General features: G+C 40.5%; 1 long non-coding RNA gene across 3 annotated transcripts in view; it reads left to right on the forward strand.

The window, feature by feature from the left end:
• The window catches only part of LOC105483235 (uncharacterized), a 50,833-nt gene that overhangs the window by 3,752 nt on the left and 24,502 nt on the right, over positions 1-22,579 (forward strand). The window contains exon 2 of one of the 3 annotated variants that reach the window (XR_011609576.1): positions 10,687-10,714. The exons of 1 other annotated variant lie outside the window; for it this stretch is intronic. This is a non-coding gene — a long non-coding RNA (uncharacterized lncRNA). Of the gene's footprint in view, positions 1-10,686; positions 10,715-21,623; positions 21,726-22,579 lie in introns of those variants that run through there. One more of the 3 variants, XR_011609578.1, reaches the window with a different exon arrangement.

Consider the following 22,579-nt stretch of genomic DNA (forward strand, 5'->3'; position numbering starts at 1 on the left):
GTCGTGGTCACGGAAGCGGGTGGTGCTCGCGCCAGGCTGCACTCATTCTGACTAGCAATATGCTGGTGGAAAGTGCTACTCCAATGCCTTCTTCGTTGCGCTGCTTTCATTTTCTTTAAATCTGCATAAAGCTTTTTATTTTATTTAAAAAATATTTTTTTGCCTTGCTTCCTCCTCCAGCGTTTGACTTTCCATTGTTGCTCAGTGCTTGGGTGGGATGTGGACTCTCTTTCCTTGTGACACCAGAGCTCAGAGTACCATGAATCCCTCTCCCCTCCACCTTGCTTAAATGGCTATTTTTCGTGTGTGTGTGTGTGTGTGTGTGTGTGTGTGTGTGTGTGTGTTGGTGGGTGGGTGTTTTAATTAAGTAGTTTTAAAAATGGAAAAATTAGTAAGTGCACATGGAAGAAAATTCAAACAGTACAGAAGCCTCTTCCCCTTTCAGACCAGGCAGCCACTGCTAATATTTTCTTTTGATTCCTTCCAGAACACAAGTATACGTTTCAATGCGTCCCCATCCCCAGATTGGGTCATCTGCCCTCCCGCCTCAGCTCCCCCTTTATCATGTATCTTGGAGATGACTTCACATCAGCGTGTGTGGATGCACGGCATTCTTTTAGATGGCTGCCTGGTGTTCTGTGTGTTATACCAGCACCCCGTAATTATTCTATCGGCCACGATGGAAGGATATGGCAGTTGTTTCCATCCTTTTGCTGTTACAGACAATTCTGCAGTGAACATCTGTGTCTATGTCTTTGAGTACGTGTGCAACCATGTCTATAGAATAAATTCCTAGAAGTGGAATTGTCTCCTTGAAAAATACTTGCATTTAAAATTTTATAGATTTTGCCAGTTGACCACCAAAGGTGGTACCTATTGATACTCTCATCAATGACCGCTCCCCATTTCCCCCCTTGTTCACACTAGGCTTACTGCACTTTTAAAATATTTGCCAAGGTGAGCAAATAGGCTTTAAAAGTAGAATTTCATTGTAATTTTCATCTTTTAAATTTTGAGTACAATTTATTCTTTTCCACGTGAAAAAAGAGCTACTTGAATTCTATGAGCAGATGGTTCACATCCTTTTCCTATTTCTATTGGCTTAGTGGTCTTTTTCTTACGGATTGCAAATGATTTTTATCCTTCTTGCACATGACCAATTAATCTCTGGTTGTAATATGCCAGGACCCCATAGATTCTGTGCCTTCCTTTAATATCTTTCTGAAAGAATTCGTACTTTTTGCACTTAAAAGAAGCAAGTCAAAAATCTAGTTCCTTAGTTCCTTACAGTTTTCATCTTCTAATGCTGGCCTCTGCCCTACTATTTTTTTTTTTTTTTTTGGGATGGAGTCTCACTCTGTTGCCCAGGCTGGAGTGCAGTGGCGTGATCTCGGCTCACTGCAACCTCTGCCTCCCAGGTTCAAGCGGTTCTCCTGTCTCAACCTCCTGAGTTGCTGGGACTGCAGGTACGTGCCACCGCGCCCAGCTAATTTTTGTATTTTTAGTAGAGACGGGGTTTTGCCATGGTCGCCAGGCTGGTCTTCAACTCCTGACCTCAAGTGATCTTACCCATCTCAGCTTCCCAAAGTGTTGGGATTACAAGCGTGAGCCATTGTGCTCAGCTTTTCTGCCCTACCTTTTACAATGTGTAAATCTCGGCTGGGCGCGGTGGCTCACGCCTATAATCCCCGCACTTTGAGAGGCTGAGGCGGGTGGATCACCTCAGGTCAGGAGTTTGAGACCAGCTTGGCCAACATGGTGAAACCCTGTCTGTACTAAAAATACAAAAATTAGCCGGGCATGGTGACAGGTGCCTGTAATCCCAGCTACTCAGGAGTCTGAGGCAGGAGAATCACTTGACCCTGGTGGCAGAGGTTGCAGTGAGCCGAGATCACGCCACTGCACTCCAGCCTGGGCGACAGAGCAAGACTCTGTCTCAAAAAAAAAAAAAAAAAAAAGTGTAAATCTCTTAGGCTCAGAGTGAGAAACTACAAACTGTATTGCTTGTGCATTTATAAAGGACCTCAGAGACCATCTACCAATCTCTTCATTTACAAGTGAGGAAACTGAGGCTCAGAGATCTTAGGTGCCCCACTCAGGATCATGGCTCAGCTACATGAGGTGGCACAAGATTCACATTTTGTTTTTTTGTTTGTGTGAGACAGTTTTGCTCTGATGCCCAGGCTGGAGTGCAGTGGCCTGAACACAACCCACTGCAGCCTCGACCTTCTGGGCTCAAGCAATCCTCCTGCTTCAGAGTAGCTGGGACCACAGGCATGTGCCACCATGCCTGGCTAAGTTTTAAAATTTTTTGTAGAGACGGGTTCTCACCATGTTGCCCAAGCTGGTCTCAAACTCCTGGGCTCCAGCAGTCCTCCTGCCTCTGCCTCCCACAGTGCTGGGATTACAGGTGTGAGCCACTGCACTTGGCCCATATTGGATTTTTTTTGTTACCCATTATCTGATTGCACGTTTTTTCTTTATTGCCAACTTTTAAGGTGAATTGGCCATTGCTAGCTGTGATTATAGAATTTCTGAATAGTGACACGCTTCTTAGAAAACTAGCTGTGCCAAATGCCCAGCTGCAGAGGAAATCTCAACTCCACATATAGAGCTCTTATCTTCCCTTTCTAGTTCTACCATTTGCACTGAAAAGATTCCTTTAAGAATTTCCTTTCTTGTCTACCATTCTGTTACAAGGAGTTTAATTTTACACTGAGTTTTTGCCTTAGGTACTCATCAGACTTTTATTCTATTTGTCATTGAGAAAACAGAACTTTTTGTTAACTCAATGTTTTTCTTTTTAACTCTTTAAAATTTTATTTTTATTTTTTCAGTAAACATGATTGTGTATATTTGAGGTTTACAACATGATGTTATGGGATACCTGTAGATAGTAAAACAGTTACTATAATGAAGCAGATTAATATAGCTGTTATTTCACATAGTTACTTTTTTGGTGACAATAGCTAAAATTTACTTATTTGACAACAATTTCTAATACAATACAATTTTAATACCTATAATCCTCATGTTGTACTTTAGATTTCTAGACTTTTTCATTCACTAAATCTGCTACTCTTTTTTTTTTTTTTTTTTTTTTGAGAAAGGGTCTTGCTCTGTAGCTCAGGGTGGAGTGCAGTAGTGTGAATACGGCTCACTGTAGCCTTGACTTCTGTGCTCAAGTGATTCTCCCACCTTAGCCTCCTGAGTAGCTGAGACTACAGATGTGCGCTGCCAAACATGGCTAATTTTTGTATTTTTTGTAGAGATTGGGTCTTGCTATGTTTTGAACTACTGGGCTTAAGTGGTCCTCCCACCTTGGCCTCCCAAAATGCTGAGATTATAGGCTGTGAGTATATCTGCTACTTGTATCATTTGACCTATATCTCCCCATTTGCCCCCATGCCACCCAACATGCATGGTAGCCACTGTTTTATTCTCCATCTCTGTATAGTTGACCTTCCCCCCCGCCCCAGATTCTACATATAAGTGAGAGCATGCAATATTTTTCTTTCTGTGTCTGGCTTATTTTACTTAGCATAAGGTCCTCCAGGTCCGTCCATGTTGTGACAAATGGCAGGACCTCCTTTTTTAAGGCTGAATAATATTCCATTATATATACATACCACATTTTCTTTATCCATTCATCAGTCAGTGGATGCTAAGGTTGTTTCCATATTTTGGCTATTGTGAATGATGCTGCAATGAATGTAGGGGTGCAGATATCTTTATGTGGTGGTGATTTCATCTCCTTTGGGTATATATCCAAAAGAGGGATTGCAGGGTCAGATGATAGTTCTAGTTCTAATTTTTTGGGACCCTCCATGCTGTTTTCCATAATGGCTGTACCGATCTACATCTCTACCATCAGTGTACTAAGGTTCCCTTTTCTCCACACCCTTGCCAGAATTTTTTATCTCTTGACTTTTTTTTTTTTTTTTGAGACAGGGCCTTACTTTGTCACCCAGGCTGGAATGCAGTGGCACAATCTCGGCTCACTCCAACCTCCGCCTCACAGGTTCAAGCAATTCTTCTCCCTCAGCCTTCTGAGTAGCTGGGATTACAGGCATGTGCCACCACGCCTGGCTAATTTTTATATTTTTAGTAGAGATGAGGTTTCGCCATATAGGACAGGCTGGCCTTGAACTCCTGGCCTCAAGTGATCCGCCTGCCTCAGCCTCCCAAAGTGCTGGGATTATAGTCGTTGGCCACCTCACTCGGCCTTGAATTTTTCATAATAGCCATTCTAACAGGAGTGAGACAATATCTCATAGTGATTTTAACTTGCATTTCCCTGATGACTGGTGATGTTGAGCATCCTCCCGTGTATCTGTTGGCCATTTTTATGTCTTCTTTGGAGAAATGCCTGTTCAGGTCCTTTGCCCATTTTTAAATTAGGTTATTTGTTTTTCTACTATTGAGTTGTAAGTCTGTGAATTCTCTTTATGAGGGCTTTCACTTACAGTATAAAATAATGCTTTAGACAAACATTATGAGAGCTTTAGAATCATTTATCTAATTGTCTAGAAGATAAGTATAGTTAAAAACACTTGGATTCTAGACATGTTATGTAGAATAGACACACAGTTGCTGAGAATCTTTCTTTTTTCTATAGGGTCTCATTCTGTCAGCCAGGTTGGAGTGCAGTGGCATAGTCATGGCTCACTGCAGCCTCGACCTCCTGGGCTCTAATGATCCTCTTCCCTCAGCCTCCCAAGTAGCTGGGGCTACAGGCACAAGCCATCGTGCCTGGCTAATTTTTGTGTTCTTTCTGGACAAGAACTCATCAAAGTTAGTTTGATAAAGCTCAGCTAGTTGGAAATTTGAGGAATTTGAAGTTGATTTGTTTTGATCCTTGCTCTCTCTTGAACCAAGACATCATCAGCACAGGTTCATCTCCCTTTTCCTTTTCCTAGCAGATTTTGCAGATAACTTTTGACTTTACTTTGACATAGAATAAAGCATTTATTTTTTTAGAAGAAAAGGTCTAGGAAATTATTTTTATTCTGGACTTGGCTTCAGATGAATTGTATGACCTTGGGGGAAATTCCATATAACCAATTCCTTATGCCTCCTTTTCCTGAAGAACAAATAGGATATCCTACTTTAAACTAATATTTGGAATATTAAAATATAAACTTTAATTTTGGGTCTTAAATGTGGCTGGTATTCACAATCATGGAATGGGTTTTTAAAGTGAAAAAATTGTGATATTAATTATCCAGTGAGAAAATTGTGATATTAATTAGCTAGGACCCTTTAGGTTGCAAGGGAAAGAAAACCAGCAAAATCCAGCTTAAGCTACGAAGGGGAATTTATTGACTCATACAAATGAGAAATCCAAGTGGGTGATTATGGCTTCAAACGTGGCTGAGTCAGGAATTCAGGTGATGTTATCAGCTCTATCCCTCACCCTCCATTTTCAACTCTGTTTACCTCTGCCTGGCTTTATTCAAGCCTTCGTGGTCTATATAGCTCAAGATCCTAGAGGAAGAGAGACAACATTTCCCTTTTAGTGCCCATGTGTCAGATCTTAGGGAAGATTCAGATTGGTCCAGCTTAGGACACTTGCCTCTTCCTCAACTAATAACCGGGGCTTGGAGAACGGGGTGCTCCAGTGGGCTAGCCAGTGTGTGGGCCTATCTCTTTGACAGAGGGAGATTTGGGGCAACATGATAGACCACCCCTCCAGGATCCTATGGAGTCAGATGAGGGTACTTCTGTTGTTTCTAGACAAAGAGGGAAGGGATTTTGGCCAGGCCAGACCAATAGGGGTCCACTATAAAGGCTTTTGGGTGAAATATGAGTGTATCAGCCTTCTATTTATTCAATGTTTATACACGTTTTTGTCTGCCTCCATAAATCAAACTTGTTCATCTGCTCACCTTTAATTTTTTTTTCACTATAAAGCTTAATCCCCATTGTGTAGAAGCAGCACCTGATATGCCTGCCAAGATGTGGTATTAATATAGAAACGTGTATTAGGCTAGAGAGATAAAAGTAAGAAGATGATTTTTATTTTTAGCTTCTGTTAGCATAGAGACATATTTATAATAGTTTTTCTTGGCCTCATTCATCATATAATTTAGAAAAGGTCTTGACTATTTTTAAAAATTATGCAAGTAGTACAGAAGGGCAAAAAGTGAAAGTGAAACTCCCCCTAGCCCTCCCATCCCCAGAAACAAGACAGTTACTTCCATTTAATATAGCATTCCAGAAATGTCCTATGTATTTACAAGAATATATATATACTTTACATGAACCTATGGGCTCATTCTCTTATGTCTGCTCTGCGCTTTGCTTTTCTCACCTAGTACCATATTATGGAGGTGACCTCCCTTGTCAGCACAGTAGAGCACTTTCTTTTTAACACACAATGTTCTATAGTGTGGATGTGACCAGATTTATGTAAATCATTTCTCATCAGAGAACTTCAAGGCACTTTACAATGCATTCCTCCTTTTTTCTTCTCTACTCTCTGCAGCAAACCTGGCATGACCAGAGAACTGGCGGCTCTGAGTTGGGCCAGGCATTGCCGATTGATGGTAGATGCAGCAGATGCAGCCATGAGGGATTTCCCAGAAGGAGCAACATTTCCCCAAGGTTGAGTTAGAGCCAGAGTCTGATCCTGTGACCGCCCCACCCACAGCCCTCCCTGTGGTTAACCAGGAAGGTGGCTCATTGTTGGGTGGTTTGGCAAGTGTCTGAGAAAATTGCAAGGTGTAATGGCCTCCTCTCTAGCTTGTGGCCACACGCTAGGGTACCTATACTAATTTCACAAGATGACAGCGGCAGTTTCTATTCTCCAGTTCTGTGAGTTGGCTCCCTGGTGTTACGTTTTATTTATTTTATTTTATTTATTTATTTGAGACAGAGTCTTACTCTGTTGCCCAGGCTGGAGCGCAGTGGTGCAGTGGTATGATCTCCACTGAATGTGCAACTTCTGCCTCTTGGGTTCAAGTGATTCTTGTGCCTCAGCCTCTTGAGTAGCTGGGATTACAGGCATGCACCACCATGCCCAGCTTTTTGTCATTTTTTAGAGACTATCTTTCCAGACAGTCTCATTTCGAGTCTTTATTTCAATAAGCAAAGCCATAAGGTGAGAGCAATGCAGAGAGAAGAATCTGAGGGAAACCAAGAGAAATGAGACAGCTTCTGGTTTTTTACCTAGGTCATCTCAACTCCAGCTGACGTCCGGCCAGGAGACTCCAGGAGCAGGGGCATCTTTCCTTTGGCCTGAAAGCTGAAGGGAGTGAAGCAGGGAAGGGAGTAGGAAGGACTATTTAGAGAAATAGTTTCACCATGTTGGCCGGGCTGGTCTTGAACTCCTGGCCTCAAGTTATCCTCATGCCTTGGCCTTCCAAAGTGCTGGGATTACAGGTGTGGGCCACTGTGCCTGGCCCCTGGTGTCCTTTATCTGTTTGCAAATATCAGCACAGATTTCTGGACTATGGTGATGACAGGGGAACTAATTGACATTTTGTTTGAAAATGCTCATATCCGATGTAATTCTCCCAAGTGTCTGTTTCTTGTCACCTAATCCCCAAGACTGTCTGAAAAAGCCAGCAGTTTAGAGAGACAGTGACTGGGATGGGCTGACAGGGCAGCCCTAAGGCCAATGAGTCAAGAAGGCATCTGCAATTCTTCCTTCTCTCTGACCTCTGCCTCCGAATAGTCCTTCCCATGCCTGTCCTTGCTTCACTCCCTTCAGCTTTCAGGCCAAAGGAAAGATGCCCCTGCTCCTGGAGTCTCCTGGCCAGATGCCAGCTGGAGTTGAGATGACCTAGGTAAAAAGACCAGAAACTGTCTCATTTCTCTTGGTTTTCCTCAGATTCCTGTCTCTGCATTACTTTCTCCTCATGGCTTTGCTTATTGAAATTCTTGTCCTTTTTTTTTTTTTTTTTTTTTTTTTTTGAGACAGAGTCTCACTCTGTTGCCCAGGCTGGAGTGCAGTGGTGTGATCTCAGCTCACTGCAACCTCCACCTCCCAGGTTCAAGTGATTCTCCTGCTCCAGCCTCCCCAGTAGCTGGGATTATAGGCACCCACTATCATGCTCAGCTAATTTTTTTTTTTTTTTTTTTTTGGTATTTTTGTAGAGATGGGGTTTCACAATGTTGGCCAGGCTGGTCTTGAACTCCTGATGTCAGGTGATCCGCCCGCCTTGCCCTCCCAAAGTGCTGTGATTACAGGTGTGAGCCACAATGTCTGGCCAAAATTCTTGTCCTTCTAAACACAGCTCTGATGCCCCCATGATGGTGTCTCTGGTCATCTAAGTGAAAAGGAGGTCCTTCATCTTTGCTGCATGTGTCACTGCCCATTGTTCCCTCACTGGAGCCCTGGACGTTCTTGGAGGTGCTTGGATAGATAAGCGTTGTCTCTTCTATACTGGACCATTCTACCTCCCCCAAGCGAGGCTCAGCAGGCGCTGTTTTCTTGTCCCATAGCAGATACTCAATATGTTTGTTGAAACAGTGAACCTGTCTGGTTCAAGATCTGATGTGGAGACTTGGACTTAGTTTCACAATTAAATTGCTAACTTTTTAAAAAAGCCATTCATGTATTTCCTGTGTTGCTGTTTGACTTCTGGGGATGCTTTCACATTAAAAAAAAATTGTCTTTTCAAATAGAGCCAGGCATGGCAGTTGTGCCTGTAGTCCCAGCTACTGGGGAGGCTGAGGCTGGAGGATTGCTTGAGCCCAGGAATTTGAGTCCAAAATAGTGAGACCCCCTTCTCTAAAAAACATAACATAACATAACATAACATAACATAACATAACATAACATAACACAACACCTTCCCCCGAATCCCCTAGTAGATCTTAAAACCATCAGATCTTAGGGGATGTAACTGCAGGAACAGGTTGTATGTAAGTCTAAAATGTTTTGTAAATTCTAAAGTCAGAGGAAAAAGAAAAAAAAAAAAACTGAAAAGACCCCAGGAAATAGCATCTTGCCCTGTGAGGGGTTGGGCCAATCCCCATCTTACTGTGATATATTTTTGGGTCCTGGAAGCCCTCCTGAGTGTCTCTCCAGCATAAGGAAGAAGCTGCAGTTATGACTACAATGGCACTACTTTATCTCCCTAGGCTGAGCACAGAGGTTTCAGGGAGGCTGAGGGCCAGGCAGAGCAATGCACCTGGGTGGGGGTTGTTTGCTAGAATGTGCGCCATAAAAAAAGGTTCTGTTTGTTTTCTTTTTTTTTTTTTTTTTTTTTGAGACGGAGTCTCGCTCTGTCACCCAGGCTGGAGTGCTGTGGCCAGATCTCAGCTCACTGCAAGCTCCGCCTCCCGGGTTCCCGCCATTCTCCTGCCTCAGCCTCCCGAGTAGCCGGGACTACAGGCGCCCGCCACCTCGCCCGGCTAGTTTTTTTTTTTTTTTTTTTGTATTTTTTAGTAGAGACGGGGTTTCACCGTGTTAGCCAGGATGGTCTCGATCTCCTGACCTCGTGATCCGCCCGTCTCGGCCTCCCAAAGTGCTGGGATTACAGGCTTGAGCCACCGCGCCCGGCTGTTTTCTTTCTTGACACAGATGAAAATGGTAGCCCTTGAGGCCTTTGTTAAAGCAGACATTTACTCCCGGGGTTCTCTGTCTGGGACATTGCCTCCTTCTGCTCCCTGGATGATGCCTGAAACATGCCACAAAAGCTGTCTTTGGCTTTTGATTGTCTTCTGAAAACACTCCAGCTCCTTTTTGTGGGTTTTTGAGACCTCCCCAACCAACCCAACTCTAGCTCTGATATATGGTTAGAATGGTAAATCTAGAAAGCGACAGGAAAATCTGTTTTCTATTCTTATAAGTGGAAAGGATCATGATTTCTCTTATTTCCACAGACCTCTTGCAAAATTTCTATGACTTCTATTTGGCAACCAATTTCTGTTTATGATAGCTCTCCCCTTAGGGAAGTTCTCATTGACCTCCACATCTTCACTTTCTTTATGAAACCCATCATGTGGTTTAGGGCTTTTTCCCTTTATTTATTCTTTTAAGACCTTATATGTAACTAAACTTTTTTCCCCTCTAGAAAAATGTACATGCTCATTAAAGAAATTAGGGAAAACAAAGAAGTTTAATGAAAATAAAACTAGTCATAATTTTAAAACACTTTAAAAATATTTTGGGGTATTTATTTTTTAATATTATTACTTAATTATTATTTTCACACTGGTTTGTATCTTGCTTTCTTCTCTACTCAATTTGACATTTGAGAGCATTTTCTTTTATTCTTCTTTTTGTTTTTTTTTGAGACCTGGGTCTCACTCTGTTGCCTAGGCTGGAGTGCAGTGGTGCAGTCAGGCAGTGGAGGTCACTGCAGCCTTGACGTCCTGGGCTCACACGATCCTCTCACCTCAGCCTCCCAAGTAGCTGGGACTACAGGCGTGTGCCATCACAACTGGCTAATTTTTGTATTTTTTGTAGAGACGGGGGTCTCACCATGTTGCCCAGGCTGGTCTTCAACTCCTGGGCTCAAGCAATCCACTAGCCTCGGCCTCAAAGTGGTAGGTGTGAGCCACTATGCCTGGTTGAGTGTTTTCCACTTCAGTAAGATACTTTATTAACACTTTAGATGTTGTAGAGTGTTCACATGAGAAGTTGCATGGTTTACTTTAAACTTTCCCCTTTTGCTAGACATTTAGATAGTTTTCATGCTTGCAACTAAATCTTTGCTTTTTCTATTTCCTTAGGATACAGTCTCAAAATTGGAATTACTAGGTAAGAGAGAATAGCAGTCTTTTTATATTGTGATAAAATATACATAACATAAAACTTACTATTTTAGCCATTTTTAAATGTACTGGTCAGTGGCATTAAGTATATTCACATTATTCAACAGTCATTACCATCATCTATCCCCATAACTTTTTCATCTTCTCAAACTGAAACACTATACCAATTAAACAATAACTCCCCATTTCCTTCTTTCCCCAGCCCCTGACAAGCACCATTCTACTTTTTGTCTCCATGAATTTGACTACTTCACATAAGTGGAATCACACAATATTTGTGCTTTTGTAACTGGCTTATTTCACTTCGCATAATGTCTTCAAGGTTCATCCATGTTGTAGAATGTATCAGAATTTCATTCCTTTTTAGGATGAATAATATTCCATTGCATGTATATACCATGAATGGACATTTGGATTGTTTTCACCTGTTGGCTATTGTGAATAATGCTGCTATGAACATTAGTGTACAAATATCCAGGCCCTTACTTTCAATTCATACACCCAAAAGTCACAATACTTCCTCTTAAGTAAGAAGTATATACCCAAAAATAGAGTTGTTGGATCAGATGGTAATTCCATATTTAATTTATCCATGAACCACCACACGGTTTTCCACAGTGGCTGCACCATTTCCCATTCTCCCTAGCAATGTATGAGGGTTCCAGTTGCTCCACATGCTTGCCAATACTTGTTATTTTGTGTGTGTTTTATATTTTTTTGGTTATAATAGCCATTCTAATAGATGTGAAGTGATATCTCATTGTGGTTTTGATTAGCATTTCCCTAATAATTAATGATATTGAGCATCTTTTCATGTGCTTATTGACGTCTGTGTATCTTCTTTGGAGAAATGTTTATTCAATATATATATTTTTTGAGACATGGTCTTGCTCTGCCACCCAGGCTAAAGTACAGTAGCGCCATCATGTTTCACTGCAGCCTTGACCTCCTGGGTCCAAGTGATCTTTCCATCTCAGCCTCCCAAGTAGCTGGGATACAGGCATGCACCACCACACCTGGCTAAGTTTTTTATTTTGTGTAGAGACTGTGTCTTGCTGTATTGCCCAGGCTGGTCTTGAACTCCCGGGCTTGAGTGATTCCCTCGCCTTGGCCTCCCAAAGTGCTGAGATTATAGGTGGGAGCCGCTGAGCCTGGCCTGTTTTTTGCCCCTTTTTTCACCAAGACATTTACATGTATAAATTTAATATTTAAGAGATTAAAACATATAACACATTCATGCAAATGAGAAATGGACATATTAAAAAGCATTAGATAGCATTAAACTATCATAACATCAAACTTTTGGTATACAACAAATAATGAATATAGAGAGTGTTAAATATCTTTATTAGAAAGTTTGATGAGTTAATCAGGTAAACAAACAAAATTTATGACAGGTAAACATAGTGTACATGTTATTTTTAAATACCAGACAAAAGCATTTAAAAGAAAAAGTTGGCCGGGCGTGGTGGCTCATGCCTATAATCCCAGCACTTTGGGAGGCCGAGGCAGGTGGATCACGAGGTCAGCAGATTGAGACCATCCTGGCTAACACGGTGAAACCCCGTCTCTACTGAAAATACAAAAAATTAGCTGGGCTTGGTGGCGGGCGCCTGTAGTCCCTGCTACTTGGGAGGCTGAGGCAGGAGAATGGCATGAACCCAGAAGGCAGAGTTTACAGTGAGCCGTGATCACGCCACTACACTCCAGCCTGGGTGACAGAGTGAGAGTCTGTCTAAAAAAAAAAAAAAAAAAAAGAAAAGTTTTAGGCCCAAAAATGTCACTAACTTTATGAAAGTAGAAATCTGACAGACCATATTTTCTAAACTCTGTGAAATGACAGTAGAAATGTCAGTGAAAGCGAAATCAACAAGTAATATCTAGCCACATGCAAATTTTATTTAAGATCAACTTAAATAACTATTGGATTAATATGAAAATTAAAGCTAAGAATATTTTACAAAGTCATGGAAGTACTTAAGAGGAAGTCTTGTTACTGGAGTGAAAAGACTTTAATTCATCTAATTACTTCTTTTTTTTTAAATTTCCATTTTATTTTAGGTTTGGGGGTACACATGCAGGTTCGTTACATGGATATGTTGTATAATGCTGAGGTTTGGGGTAGAAATGATCCTGCTACCCAGATAGTGAGCATAGTACCCAATAGGTAGTTTTTCAAGTCTCTCTCCCCTCCCTCCCTCTGTAGTAGTTGCCAGTGTCCATTGTTCCCATATGTGTACTCAATGTTTAGTTCCCACTTATAAGTGAGAACATGCAGTATTTGGTTTTCTGTTCCTGTCTTAATTCACTTAGGATAATGGCCTCCATCTGCTTCCATGTTGCTACAAAGGACATGATTTCATTCTTTTTTATGGCTGCATAATATTCCATGGTGTATATGTGCCATGTTTTCTTTATCCAGTCCACCTTTGTTGGGCATCTAGATTGATTCCACATCTTTGCTATTAAGAATAGGGCTCTGAGGAACATACAAGTACATGTGTCTTTTGGTTGAATGATTTATTTTCTTTTGGGTATACACCCAGTAATGGGATTGCTGGGTCAAATGGTAGTTCTGTTTTCAGTTCTTTGAGAAATCTCCAAACTGCTTTCCATAGAGGTTGTACTAATTTACATTCCCACCAACAGCATACCAGCATTTTCTTTTCTCTGCAACCTCACCAGCATCTGTTATTTTTTGACTTTTTAGTAATAGTCATTCTGATTGGTGTGAGATGGTATCTCATTGTGGTTTGATTTGCATTTCTCTAATGATTAATGATGTGGAGCATTTTTCCCTGTTTTTTGGCCGCTTGTATGTCTTCTTTTGAGAAGTGTCTGTTCATGTCCTTTGCCCACTTTTCAATGAGGTTATTTGTTTTTTGCTTTTTGAATTAAGTTTTTTATAGATTCTACATATCAGACCTTTGTCTGATGCATAGTTTGTGAATATTTTCTCTCATTCTGTAGGTTGTCTGTTTACTCTGTTAATAGTTTTTTGTTTGTTTTGTTTTGTTTTGTTTTGTTTTACCATGAAGAAGCTCTTGAGTTTAATTAGGTCCCACTTGTCTATTCTTGGTTTTGTTGCAATTGCTTTTCAAAACTTCATCATAAAATCTTTGCCAAGGCCTATGTCCAGAACGGTACTTCCTAGGTTTTCTTCTAAGATTTTTATATTTTTAGGTCTTACAGTTAAGTCTTTAATCCATCTTAAGTTGATTTTTGTGTATGGCAAAAGGTAGGTGTCCAGTTTCATTCTTTTGTATATGGCCAGCCAGTTAGCCCAGCACCATTTATTGAATAAGAAGTTCTTTCTGTATTGCTTATTTTTGTTGATTTTGTGAAGATCAGATGGTTACAGATGTGTGGCTTTATTTCTAGGTTGTCTGTCCTGTTCCATTGGTATATGTGTCTGGTTTTGTGCCAGTACCATGCTGTTTTGGTTACTGTAGCCTTGTAGTATAGTTTGAAATTGTGTAATTTGATACCTCTGACTTTATTCTTTTTACTTATTTGCCCATTTTTGAATTGAGTTTGTTGTTGTCATTGTTGCTAGTGTTAAATTGTAATTCCTTATATATTCTGGATATTATCTTCTTATCAGGTATATGATTTGCAAATATTTTCTCCACATTGCAGGTTACTTTTTCACTCTGTTGATAGTATCCTTTTGTTTATTATAAACAAAAGATTTAATTTTGATGAAGTCCAATTTATCTGTTTTTTCTTGTGTTGTCTATGCATTTCGTGTCATACCCAAGAAGTCATTGCCAAATCTAATGTCATGAAGATTTTTCACCTCAGAGTTTTATAGTTTAAATTCTTATGTTTAGGTGTTTGATCCACTTTTGGGTTAATTTTTGTATATGGTATAAGGTAAGGATCCAACTTCATTCTTTTGCATGTGGATATTTAGTTTCCCCAGCACCATTTGTTGAAAAGACTGTTGTTTCCCCATTAAATAGTCTTGACACCCTTGTCAAAAATTAATTGATTGTTTATTAAAGGGATTATTTCTGGGATATCAATTATTTTCCATTGATATTTATGTCTGTCCTTATGTCAAAATCATACTGTTTTCATTACTGTAGCTTTGTAGTATGTTTTGAAATCAGGAAGTATGGGTCCTTTAACTTTGTTCTTCTTTTTCGACATTGTTTTGGCTATTTAGGATTTGTTGATATTTCATATGAATTTTAGGAGTTTTCTTCCTCCTTCATTTTTGAAGGATAGTTTTGTAGATGTAGAATTCTTGGTTGATGGTCTTTTTCTTTTGTCACTTTATATATGTCATCCCACTACCTTCTGGCCTCCATGATTTCTGATGAGAAATCAGCTGTTAATCTTATTGCAGATCCATTGTAGATGATGTCTGACTTTTCCTGCTTTCAGAATTCTCTTTGTCTTTTGAAATTTTGGTGATAATGTGTCTAGGTGCAGGTCTCTTTGAATTTATTCTTCTTGAATTTTGTGAAGCTTCTTGAATGTGTAGCTTAATGTTTTTCATCAAATTTAGACATTTTAGCTATTATTTCATCAAATATTCTTTCTATCTCTTTCTTCCCTCTTCTTCTGAGACTTCCAGTGGGTGCATCTTGATATACCTGATGGTGCTCCACATATCCCTGAAGTTCTGTTCATTTTTGTTATTCTTTCTGTTCCTCAAATTGTATAATCTTATTTGACTTACCTTCAAGTTTACTGTTCTTTCTTCTGCCTGACCAAATCTGATGTTAAGTCCCTCTAAAGAAATTTTTATTTCAGTTATTGTACTTTTCAATGCTAGAATTTCTATTTGTTTTTCTTTTTTTTTTCTTTTTTTTTTTTTTTTTTACTATTTCTAGCTCTTTTTTTTTTTTTTTTTGATGGAATGTCACTCTGTCACCCAGGCTGGAGTACAGTGGTGCGATCTTGGCTCACTGCAACCTCCACCTTTTGGGTTCAAGCAATTTTCCTGCCCAATTTCTAGCTCTTTATTGATCATTCTTATACTTTTCTTTAGACATGGTTTCCTGTAGTTCTTTGCATATATTTAAAATACTTGATGTAATGTCTTTATCTATTAATAGTAAGTCTAATGTATCAGCTTCCTTCTAAGGTCAGCCAGAGGTAAGAATTTAAGGTCTTTTGGGGTCTTTCCTGGGCATTTACACAGTACTGGGTATGTGCACATCCTATGCATTTGTGTGATCTTCTAGATTCCCAAGAATATGTGGAGCTTTTCAAACCACCAATGGATATCTCATTTGCCAGCTTTTCCTTTTAATTTTTTTGGTACACTTATTGTTTGTTTGTTTGCCCCAACTGTTATCACAGCCTCAGACAGCTGTGATCTTAAACAACTGCCACTATTTTTGATGAATGTGTTTCAGGGAAAAGGCTATTTGCACTGAGATCTGAGACTGGTCAAAGATAAAAACTGTGAGTGGGTTTTTCCAGATAACTTCTAGGTAGATGAAATGATGACAGTTCTATGTGAATTAAGATTTGGAGAAGCTCCAACCTTTTTCTGTGCCCTTTAGAGGCTGCTAGGCTACTGTTTTTCACAATAATTGTGTGGCTATTGGCTTTCAGAGCAACCATGGGTCTAGGGATAGAGGAATGAGACTAAGGCAAGTCAAAATGCCACAAAGCTTGCTGTTGTTACTGAGGTTTAACCATTTTCTTCCTTTTCTTTTCCTTTATTATTATTTTTTCTTTTTTTGAGATAGGGTCTCGCTCTGTTGCTCAGGCTGGAGTACAGTGGTGTGATCTCGGCTCGCTGCAACCTCTGCCTCCTGGGTTCATGTGATTCTTCTCCCTCAGCCTCCCAAGTAGCAGGGACTACAGGTGCATGCCACCATGCCTGGCTAATTTTTATATTTTTAGTAGAGATGGGGTTTCACCATATTGGCCAGGCTGGTCTTGAACTCCTGATCTCATGATTCCCCTGCCTCAGCTTCCCAAAATGCTAGGATTACAGGCATGAGCCACCACACCTGGCCTTAACCATTTTCTTAAATAAACACTTCCTATATTATTGCAAGCCTTTGGTTAATTACCAGGTTCTGAAAAAGTTGGTTTTGACAATTTTTGCAGTGTTCTTATAGTTTTTATATAGAGGGGAAGATTTCCAGAGGTCCTTGCTCTGTCATTTCTGCTGATGTTACCGCCTCCATTGCTTCTTGAAATTTGTTTGTTGACAGGAAGTCAGATGGTAATTTGACTCTTGTTAATATTAGGTACTTTGTTTTTAGGCATTATGAACTTTTACCATAATATGTCCAGGTTGGTCCTTTCATTCAAGCACATGTGCATTTCCTCAGCTATAGGAAATTTTCTTCTACCATTTCTTTAATGAGTTCCTTTCTTAGATTCTCTTTCTTCTGGATGTACCCTCCATGTCTTTGTCATACGTTTAATCTATTTTTCCTGTTATTTTTTTGTGGAGGAGTTTCTCTCCTCTACCTCTTTGCTAAGTCTATCCTATGCTGTGTCAATCTGCTGTTCAGCCCACCTGCTGGGCTTTGATGACTTTCATTTTTGAAGGTTAGTTCTTTTCTTAGTTGTAATTCGTCCTCTCTGTCACAGTAAGAGTTTTCTTCAAATCTTTGGTGGTTTATGATTGTGTATTCCTTTCTGATTTGAGAGGCCCAGAAGGTGTGTCTGAGAATGTGCTGCCTCTGGCGGTAGGGCAGGACATGGGGCCGGGCAGGTGAGTCAGTGGAGTCTTCTGGCCAAGATGCTTCCCCTCCTTCTGGGTGAGGCCAACCCCCAGAAGCATTGCCCTCCTTCTCTGTGCAAACACTGGGTGTGGATGCCTCTGGGGCTTGCTGTGCCTACTGTTTGGCATGCATGTGCATGTGTGTGTGTTTGTGTGCATGTGTGTTTGTGTGCATGTACATGGGAGCACCTGCCTGACGGTCCTACTGTGATGTCCCACCAGCTCTGATGGTGACCCAGAATCACCCTGGTCTGCAGAAGCTCCCAATATCCTCTTCATCTAATTTAAGGAGTCATCCCCACTCCATGCAAATGCCTCTCCTGGATGTGTTTTATATTCATTACTCTGATTTGATCTGTCTTGTGTCTTTCAGGAATGGCTCATTATTTCTGGCTAGATGCTGCCTTTCTTTATTTACCTTCACCGTTTCCAATTCACTTATTTAAAATTATTTTCTGTCATTTCTAGTGACTTGATGTGGGGGAGTGTAGGCTGTGGCGTGTCTTCAGTCACCCTTCTTTATTCACCCTTCTCAGGTGATTTTGTCAAAGTCATTTGAGGTTTGCCTGTGGACTATGAATTCAGATAAACTACTCATTGATAATCAGAGGAGGAGATAACTTTTGCCCCCAATATCTTTGTAAATGTTGAGAATTTCAAACCTGAAGGCAGAGAAAGCATGGCTTTGGGCCATCCACTTCACTAAAATGCAAACTTTCCTTATCCATCATTAAGGGCTACTTTCCCTCAGAAGCTTCTCTCTTGACTGCCGACTACCTTGTTGCTGGAGAACTTCAGTGGCCTAATCTAAGGCGGCACCTCCTTGGCTGAGGGCCACTGTTTTAAAGCTTTGCAATTTTAGGAGAGGCCTGGGTGGAGTCATGTTGTAACTGCATCCCGAAACATTTCCCACGCACTGGCTACGTTAATGGCTGTTGGTGTCTGCGGTTCTCCGTTTCAGCCCATGAAGACAGAAGCATTGCTTGTGTTGAGAAAGCCCTGACTCACCCTGCAGCCTGTGGCTGTGGTTTGCTCACATGTGTTTCTAGACCTCTGGGGCTGGCATTTTTGTGAATTATTTCAAGTTCATTCCTGTTCCTCGGGCTCATCTCTGTGCAAGTGCTTGCTTGCCCCACATGCCTAAAATGGCAGAAGGACCTCAGCTCCACCTGATAACTTGTCAGCGATTGTTTGTTCTAGGCTTTTCCGGCACTACTGCATTATCATCTCCATGTTTGTGCAACGTAATCATAAAAATCATAAAGATACGTTGTACTTCTCTGTAACTTTCCCCTGAGGAACTTTTGAACATCTAAAGACCATAGTTTTGTAATCCTTGTAATTTTCCAGTCTGAGATAAATGTTTCTTTGTTAATTTTTAAGGAAATGGCTATGACTTTGATGTTAGCACCCTGAGCTTTTAATTTTACCATAAAACAGAAGAACTCTGTATCCTAAGCCTATGTAGAAATGAGGCATATCATACTTATAGGCGTGTGGATATGTGTATAGGCATTTTTCACTTAATGATATTTTGGCAAAGTTGACTACAGGCTATTTGTCATACAAACTTCTATTTCCTGCAAGACTTTTTTATATGAAATTAAAGATATATTTTTCCAGAAGAAAAACTTCTAACAGAAAATGTCCAGATTTTGTGAGGCAGGACTAAAGAGAGAGTTTAGCTCTATGGTGTCTAGAAGGGTCATTTTTTTTTTTTTTTTTGAGATGGAGTATCGCTCTTGTTGCCCAGGCTGGAGTGCAGTGGCGCAGTCTTGGCTCACTGCAACCTTTGTCTCCCAGATTCAAGCGATTCTCCTGCCTCAGTCTCCCAAGTAGCTGGGATTACTGGCACCCATCACCATGCCCAATTTTGTATTTTTAGTAGAGACGGGGTTTCACCATGTTGGTCAGGCTGGTCTTGAACTGACCTCAAGTGATCTGCCCACCTCGGCCTCCCAAAGTGCTAGGATTATAGGTGTGAGCTACGGGACCAGGCCTAGAATGGTAGTTCTTAACCATGTCTGCACACTAGAATCACTTGGAAAGCTTTTTGAAAAATACTGGTGCTTGCAATCTTTAAAGACTGTGACCAGACCAGTGCTGCCTGGGGCTGGGGTGAGGATGGGGCCTGACTACACATTGGCACTAGGAGACTTGTTGGAGAGAAGAGAAGGTTCTATACATTCTAGATTGTACTGCTGGTTATACAACTATATATCTTAATAAAAAATCATTACACTTACAAGGGTGTACAATCAAAATTGGTAAAATAAATATTGATGATGAACAAAATATCAACATATTAAATAAAGGCAGGATCCTCCTAGTCTCCCCAAGAAGGTGTGGTATCCATCCCCTTCTCCTCAGAGTCTGGGCCACATTTAGCTTGTTCTGTAAGAAGGGCCTGATGTCTGTCTGGGCCTGAGACAGGAAGACTCACCCCCAGTCCTTGCTGCTGCTGTTGTGCCTGTGGGTGCACAGATGTCCTGTCTTTCTTCTTGTTGAAAGATAAAGAAGCCAGCTTTCTGGGGATCCGTGGGTTCCTGAAATACCACAAATGTGCACTGAGCCCAGTCTGGGTAGGAAGAAACAATTCCTTACTCTCCCCAGGGCACAGGAAAGTGGGCGTGGTCTCCAAGGTTGTCTGTGCTTCTACCTGTGTTCTGTAGGCCTCTGTCTCTGTATAAAGAATCCCTTCTTGGTATCCAAATCCGGAGCTAGAAAGTAAGTCTCTAGTTCATAAATTTATGATCTCATCCGGGGATGGATTCAGGTTTTCTGGGATGTGAAGCCTATATCATTTTGGAAGCTTTCCTTAAGAAAAAGAATACAAATTCATAAATACAAAATTAAATTTAGGGCTTTGGAAGGGGCCCCTTGCAAATGAAGGGCACTTAAATTACATTACCCTTATGGTAAAATTGTCTTCAATCTCACCTTAATATTTTATTTTCCTTATAGCATTGCAGGATTTCTTTCTGCAATTCACAGCTCCATCTGCCCAGAGATCTTAGGACTATGTCTTGAGTCTTGTCTTTCAATTTCATAATTCCAAAAGCCCTAGTATTTTTTCTTTTGTGAGATAGTGAAATACTTAAGATAATTAATTATAGCGTCAAACTGGCTGATTTTGTCTCCTGGCTCTGCCAAACTACTTGTGTGAGTTGGGAAAATTATTTAGTCTTTTTACCGCTATTTCAGGCTCTGATCTTACCTCCTAGGGTTTTGTTGGGGGAGGACTAAATGAGATAATGTGTATGTGGGGCGAAGAACAATGCTGGACAGATAGAAGACAATAAATGTTAGGTAGTGTATCAGCCAGGATTCTTGGTTGTAAGCAACAGAAACTTACTCTGGTTTCCTTAAGTGGAAAAGGAGATTATTGGATGGATGTTAGTTCACAGAATTGACAGGAAGTTTGGAAAAGCAGGTGCTGAAAATAGGCAAGTACTGAGAGAGGCCAGACAGCAGAAATAAACTGATAAGGGCATTCAGTTGCTGCTGCTGGACCCACATACCACTGCTGGATTCTGCCATTGCTGCAACCCTAATTTACCCATCCCTTCTTCATGGGGTCCCTTACTTAAGATTCAAAAATCACCGGTAATCCCAACTTGCTGAATCCAAGGTTAGAGAGATGCAGTTCTATCCACGTTAAATTCTGTAGTAGAGGTTGGGGTGTCTTACAGTGAGGGATTCTACCCAAATAGGAAGATGGTGTGGTTGTTGGGGAACAGAAATCCCCCAGACTAATCCTGTTGTTTTTGTAGTGATTCTGTTAGTGTATTATTAATAGTTAATGCCTAATAGAACTATGCTGCAGTATGAGATTCTGCCAGTAGGTGCCACTCTTTGACATGAGCATGTACCTTAACCTCTTAACTCCTCAAAAGTAATTGGCTATTTTTTTCCACTGAAATCAAACTGTGATGGTCAATTCTTAGGTTACAGAAAATGGATTCAGATGGTCAATTCTTAGGTTATAGAAAGTGGGTTCAGTTCTCTTAAGTGAAAGCTTGCTGTCCATAAATTTATATTAATTCTTTGGTACCTATTGCTATTTATCTGACAATAAATAAGAGGATCTAGTAAATTAAACAATGGAAAAACACAGTACAGCTCATTTTCTTCATGATGTGCTTTCAGAATTATAACATTATATTGCTTCTATATAAAATATTATTTTCTGCTAGAAGTATTTTCTTGGAACATGATGGAATTAGATCAATGAAACGTGGCATTTCCAAAGGCCAGGCATGGGTTGGTGTTACTTGAAGAGCACTGTTAAAACGTAAGTTCTCCAAAGGCAGGTATTCCATCTTCTATTTATCAGTGCATACTCTGCGTAGTTCTCAATACATAGTAGGTACACAGATAGCTCTTAAATAAATGGGGGAAGGAAGGAATGAGCATCACAGGTTGTAGGTGCAGTACCACCTGGTCCCATGTGAGAATCATTGCCAATCTGAAAAGTCCTTAACCTTGAGCTTTGACTCAGGTCCCAGTTTATGGGTGTGATTTCTTTCCATTAATTTATTCATTTGCTATTTTTTTCATATCTTCAACCAAAATACACTGATTACTTACCAGACAGCAGCACTATGCTGAGTACAGCTGTGAGGATTTGTCAGCAGCGTCTCTTGCCTTTGTGGATTTCATGTTTGAGTTTAGGGACAGACACACAAAGAGAACTACAAAATAGTGGAGTCAACTCAAGGATAGAAATATGCACATGTTATTAGGACAATTCAGAAGAAGGATGCCTCCCCCAGCCTGGGAGGGTCAGAGATGATCTTTGGGAGGATAGAAAACTAAACTGAATTTTGAAGGGATTCTTCAGATATCTGACATGTACATAAAAATCAACATACATTTTAATTGGTCTTATAGGTTTGATATTGTAGACATCACTATGAAGTGAAGAACCTAGTGCAGTGTCTGGAACATGGTAACTGCTCAGTAATGAACAGTTGTGGGTTAATTAATTAAACAATTGTACTATCTAGGCTGGTGTAATCCACAGCATGCTCTTAAATATAGGATTGATTTTCTAGTACACATGAATTGAAACTTATGGATTTAATTCCCACATCATCTGGTTAGTTATACACACAGAAAAAGCTTCTGTTTCAAGGTCACAAAATT

This window comes from Macaca nemestrina, chromosome 11 (assembly GCF_043159975.1).
Source record: "Macaca nemestrina isolate mMacNem1 chromosome 11, mMacNem.hap1, whole genome shotgun sequence".
In the NCBI taxonomy this organism is placed as follows: domain Eukaryota; kingdom Metazoa; phylum Chordata; class Mammalia; order Primates; family Cercopithecidae; genus Macaca; species Macaca nemestrina.